The 6138-nt window shown below is 45.3% G+C and overlaps 1 protein-coding gene across 1 annotated transcript in view; it reads left to right on the top strand.

The window, feature by feature from the left end:
* The first annotated feature begins 2305 nt into the window (after window positions 1-2305).
* SMIM14 (small integral membrane protein 14) overlaps window positions 2306-6138 on the top strand; it is an 87304-nt gene continuing 83471 nt past the window's right edge. The window contains exon 1 of the mRNA XM_033214020.1: window positions 2306-2657. The gene's annotated coding sequence lies outside the window, so the exon portion shown is untranslated. The remainder of the gene's footprint in view (window positions 2658-6138) is intronic.

The following is a 6138-nucleotide window of genomic DNA, read 5'->3' as shown; positions in this document are numbered from 1 at the left end:
CGAGCAGTGGTGTGGAGACTGCCTTCCCCCAGAGCAAGCAATCAAAGAGAATGAGAGGGAAAACTGCAATCAGTACCTTTGTGACCTAGCCTCAGAAGTCACACACATTCAGCTGTACTCTATTGGTAAAACACAGCAGTCCTGATTCAAAGGGCTGATGCAGACCACCAGAGGTGACAATCATTAGGGGTCATCTTAGAGGCTGACTACCAAGGATCCCAAAATCTTTTTTTTTTTTTTTCTGAGACAAGGTATTGCTATGTTGCCCAGGGTGGAGTGCAGTGGCTAATTAAAGCCTCTAACTCTAGGGTTCAAGCAGTTCTCTTGTCTCTGCCTCCTGAGTAGTTGGGACTACAGGCATACAGCACCCCACCAGGCTAATCCTAACATCTTGGTTTTCCTGTAATTTACTTTATAAAGCTAGTACTGGGTGTGCACAGTGACCCATGCCTGTAATCCCAACACTTTGGGAGGCTGAGACAGGAGGATCACCTTGAGACCAGGAGTTCAAGACCAGCCTAAACAATATAGCAAGACCCTATCTCTATAACAAATTAAAAAAAAAAATAGCTCAGTGTGGTGGAATGTGTCTGTAGTCTTAGCTACTCGGGAGGCTAAGATGGGAGGATCACTCTGAGCCCAGGAGTTCGAGACTGTTGTGAGCTGTGATCACACCACTGCATTCCAGCCTCGGCAACAGAGCAAGATGCTATCTCAAAAAAAAAAAAAAAAAAAGCAAGTACTGAGAATGTTGCAACAACCAGTACAATTCTAGTTTGTACCATACTGTTGTCTTAAACACAGCTGTGTTCTCAAACACATACGTGCACATGGGTGCACTCCAGCATAACAGATTTTGTTTGGAGTTCCACAAATTAAAGACCCTTTGGTACAGTGTCAGCTCATTAGGGCACCAGATTCCATCTCAAACTCTGAATTTGAGTAAGCAGAGTTCAAGATTGCAGATTAAGGACCCAAATCTTTATTCTTTATACCTACTTTGTAGTTAGTTAACTGGGAAACACTTCCAAGTTTTACCAGAAACCTCTAATTTTCTAGAAACCTTTACCTGTGTTCAATATCCACTTTAATTAAAAAGCTCTTGTAAATTATACTAATTTGGGGACGGTGATTCAGCTTGTTGAGGGGTAATTAACCAAATAGCTGAGGTGGAAGTCTGGGTAGGTGAAAAGGTCATCAAATCTGAGTTAAGAAAGCTTGCAGCTTTCACCTCTCCGTCAAGACTGGCAAAGAGGCACTTTTGTGAAATCTTTGTTTGGGACTCACTTTTACTTCGTCACTTGTCCCATTTTAATTAAAGTTTGCCAACTGAAGGACCTAAGAAAACAATATAGTTCTGCATTTTGCCAAATTGGTTAATTTCCAGGGTCCCCAAAATTTACCGGGGAGACTCAGAGGCTAGAATGGGAGAGTAGGAAGCACCAGCTTGCTCTAAAAAGAAAATTGGGTAAAAACAGCACCCTTATTCCAGCTCCACAACCAAACCGACGAAGACTTGGGCCGGCTGGCTGCCTAGCCACAGCATTCCCTCCTACTTCCCCACTATCTCCTGACGAGCAAGTCATCTTTGGTCACATATCTTTAATTATGTAGTTTGAGACAGTCTCACTGTCACTCAGGCTGGAGGAGTGCAGTGGCGCGATCTCGGCTCACTGCAACCTCCGCCTCCTGGGTTCAAGTGATTCTTCCACCTCAGCACCCTGAGTAGCTGGGACTACAAGCGGGCACCACCACGCCTGGCTAATTTTTGTGTTTTTAGTAGAGATGGGGTTTCACCATGTTAGCCAGGCTGGTCTCGGACTCCTGACCTCAAGTGATCCGCCCACCGCGGCCTCCCGAAGTGCTGGGATTACAGGCATGAGCCACCAAGCCCGACTACATATTTCCTTTATTAATATTCCTGTTGAACTTAATTTTGGTCGTTTCCGGCGCAAAAATGTTAGGGTAAAGGGAACCAATAACTGCCACATTTGATGTGATTTTTGTAATCCCCATCTCCAATTTCCATCCGGGCCTGAGTAACCAAAAACACTCTACAGGGGTAGACTGCCTCAACAAACATCAATTTGTAACCACGTCTGCTTCTACCACGGTATTCTAAAGACTCCGTCGAGGAAAACCTTTAGCTCGGGCAAAGGGAGACACATTAGAGAACACTGTCCGCCGCCGACGAAACAGGCTACGCGGAAGAGTTCAACAGACTACCGGCCTCGCCCCGACTGCTTCACAGTCCTCAGCCACACCCCTCCCAACCGGAACTACATCCCCCGCGCTCCGCGCCCCCACGCACAGCGTGTCGTAGGCGTCTGAAGCTGCAGGCTCCCGCCTGGCTTCCCGGGACGCACAAGGCAGGCGCTGGTCGTGCGCATGCTCGGCAGGCGGGGCCGCTGGCGTCTCCAGGCGCTGCAATCTGTTGCACTGCCGCCGGCGGGAGCCGGCAGATCCGGGTCTTGTGGCTAAGAGTGACGTGGTCACTCGAATCAAAACAGAGGAGGGGGAGGAAGCCGGCAGCCAGGAACGGCAGCGGCAGCAGCGTCCGGAGCAGCCGCAGCCTTCTGGGAGCTCCAGGCGGTCTTTCTGCCGAGCCTCGGTCCCTGCCCCCATCCTCCCCGCCCCATCGGTTGTTGTCTGGGCGGGTGAGTGTCTCCCCCTCTCCCACCAGCGTTTGCTGGCTCACCCTCCCCTCGCCCCAGTTTTTCCTGGGGGCTCCTCAGGCTCTCGGGGACTGTGGCGGCTGCGGCAGAACAGGGCTGTTTCTCGGGCTCAGCGGTTCCCCGGCCGGGCTGGCGATTCTGCACCGGGAGAAGCTCCGCTGCTGCCGAGCCCGCGCCCCCCGCAGAGTCTGCAATTGGGCTTTCTCTGCAGGATGTCAGAGTCGGTGCTTGGCAGGAAAGGGCAAGGTAGCCACGGATGGTTTTATTTTTAGGATCAGATTGTCGACACGGGTGGAGACGTATAATGGAGTAAAGAGAGTCGTAGCTGGAAGGAAAAACTCACAAATCCCGAAATCCACACTATCTTGCTTGCCTTCTACCTCAGCCCTTTCTGGGTACGGTGAAGTCACTAGGATGCATCCTTTGTTGTGATAAGTGAGACGAGAAAGCTGCCACCCTGAAAGCGAGAGCTTTTTAGCTCCTATTGTGTCGCGAATTTAAAGGATCCCCTTTTTCTGTTTGTTCAATAGGTAGAACCAAGGCTGACAGTGAAGAGGTAGTAGCACCCTTTATTGGAACTAATAGTGTGTGATAAACTGGTTACCGGCTGTACCCGAAGTCTCGTGTTGCTGTTTAAAGGCAGACTTCACCAAAGTGGCTGTTTATATGTGCTAGGATTTTAGCCGAGATGGTTTGTTAGCTGTTAGAGAGTCGGTAGGATGTTTTCAGTTACCCCAGTTGGCAAAACCGAGGCTGTGGCCTTAATAGAATGTCTTACTTTTGCATCGAGAGAGTTGGTTGAGCTTCACACGCGTAATAGCTACATTTGCAGAGGAGTCCTTCCAGGTTTTGTGTTACTGTCAGAAACAGTTAGCAGCTGTACACATTATAACTTGGAAAGCGTAAGACCTTCCAGGTGTTGGAGTCTTGCGACGCTTAGGAGGCATTCTCGCCGCCCGGCGCTGTGGAGGTTGCAGGAGGCTTTGAATTCCCTTCCACTTAGGGTGGCTGGCCGCGCAGATTCCTTTAGTGTAGCCTGCTCCGAACTTGCCGCTCTCCGCGGCCCTCTACAGCACTGCGACCAGAAAACCAAACCTTTTTGTCCTAACTTTTTTTCCTGTTTTTTCCAACATGGTTTTTAAAAAGAACACCGCTTCACCCCCCGCCCCCGAGAACTCATTAATTGAGGTGTTTCTGTGGTTAACAGCAAGAAAGAACAACAGTACGTGATAGTTAATTGCTCCTTATCAAACCAGTAAGAGTTACGAGTTTAGATTATTTCCTTGAAGGGTATGTCCTTGTGATATAACATGAACCTCTTAACCAGTCTTTTCTCCAGTGTTTGCCATTGAGATCTTTTTTTCTTACTACCGCAGTTGTAATCCTTCTGATTTAGAAGAAGGAAAAATTTCTTGAAGTTCTTTTTCAGCTTTTTACCTTTTATGCTAGCCTCTAACTAATATTTTTGGTTATACGAAATACTTTGTGTAATAGAGAAAATGTTGATAAAAGCAGATGGGAAAAAAAAATCAATAATCCTGCCACCCAAAGATCACCAAAATGTTAGTTTATACCCTTCTAAACTACTTTTTTGCATTTGTATATTTTATACAAATGTGGTATCATACCACATATGCTTTTCAGTACATAACCTGCTTTTTCACATTCTAATACTTCTTTTTTGAGTAATAATTTAAATTTTTCAGACATGGACTTCGGACCTTAAATTTTAGGGAGTATTCACTGTACAGTAGTGCCCGCTTATCCGTGGTTTCACTTTCAGGGGTTTCCCGAGTTTCAGTTTCTGTGGTCAACCGCAGTTCGAAAATAGAATATTTTCAGAGACCACATTCACATAACTTGTATTATAGTATATTGTTATAACTGTTCTATTTTATTATTAACTATTGTCAATCTCTTACTGTGCCTAATTTATAAATTTTATCATAGATGTGTATAGGAAAAAAACAGTCCATATATAGGGTTCACTGTGTGGGCTTTAGGCATCCACAGGGGGGTTGTTTTATACTTTTTTAATTTTAAAATTTAATAGAGACGAGATGTCACTGTGTTGTCCAGGGTGGTCTCAAACTCCTGATCTCAAGTGATCTTCCGGCCTCAGCCTCCCAAAATGCCGGGATTACAGGCATGCTGAGCCACCAGGTCCAGCCCACTGGGGTTTCTTTGAATGTATCCCTTGTGGATAATGGAGGGCTTCTATGTTTGGCAAACCATAATTATTAAAAGCATGGTTTTAAAAGGTTTCCTGACAAATCTCTATGATGATGTATGATTTAAGAAATTAATATGCATTGTGTGGCAAAGTAAGGCCTCACTTGTTTGGCTCTTGGGAAAGAAAGCACAGCCTGAGGATAATATGAAAGTTTAAGTAGTTTTTGCTAACTCAGTGATTTGATTTGGGTAAAGATTTAGTTCTATTCCGTAGTTATACCCTGTTCCAAATGCTGATCAGATGTTCAGGATCCAGGCAGTAAGGTCCTGGAAGATTTTAACTTTACACATTACAATTTTTTTTTTTTTTGGGAGATGGAGTCTTGCTCTATTGTACAGGCTGGAGTGCAGTGGTGGATCTCAGCTCACTGCAACCTCTGCCTCCCTGGTTCAGGCAATTCTCCAACCTCAGCCTCCTGAGTAGCTGGGACTACAGGTGCACACCATCACGCCTGACTAATTTTTGTATTTTTAGTAGAGACGGGGTTTTACCATGTTGGCCAGGCTGGTGTCAAACTCCTGACCTCAAATGATCTGCCCACCTCGGCCTCCCACAGTGCTGGGATTACAGGCGTGAGCCACTTCGCCTGGCCCACATCACACTTAATATACATTGAGTTACCAGTTGGCACCAAAAGAGCCTGCTATGGAAGGAAATGTCCTCTTCATCTCAACTTCAAAGGATAAGTACATGCTATGAACTATCCTAAATCTGCTAATAACTTATTTTGAGTTTGAGCCTCATAAACTTACCTGAAATCTTTAAATCTCTATTTTCATTTTGCAGCTCTTGGATGAGTAGTCCTAGATGTTTACTACTCATTATACAACCTAGTTTCTTTTTCTTTGATTTGGCTTATAGTGTTCAATATGTATTCTAGATTTGTCCACTTCTTCCCATCCCTACTGCCATCAGCTTTGCCAGGTTATCTTCGTCTCTTACCTGATCTATTGTAGGAACTCCTGGTTTCCCTGCTTCCACTTTGGCTTTTTATTGTGCATTTCCCTTACCAGGTTTCAGGTAAGTTTATGAGGCTCAAACTCAAAATAAGTTATTAGCAGATTTAGGATAGTTCATGGCATGTACTTATCCTTTGAAGTTGAGATGAAAAGGACATTTCCTTCCATAGCCTAAGAGATCCTTTAAAATGTAAATTACCTTGACACCCCCTTGTTGAAATTTTTCCATCCATATTCAGAATAAAATCCAAATTCTACCAAAGCTTGCCAG

The sequence above is a fragment of the Trachypithecus francoisi genome, unplaced genomic scaffold (assembly GCF_009764315.1).
Source record: "Trachypithecus francoisi isolate TF-2019V2 unplaced genomic scaffold, Tfra_2.0 Lachesis_group1, whole genome shotgun sequence".
NCBI classification, from domain to species: domain Eukaryota; kingdom Metazoa; phylum Chordata; class Mammalia; order Primates; family Cercopithecidae; genus Trachypithecus; species Trachypithecus francoisi.
Note: the sequence above shows the minus strand (reverse complement) of the source record. Positions and strands in the feature narration are given on the sequence as shown.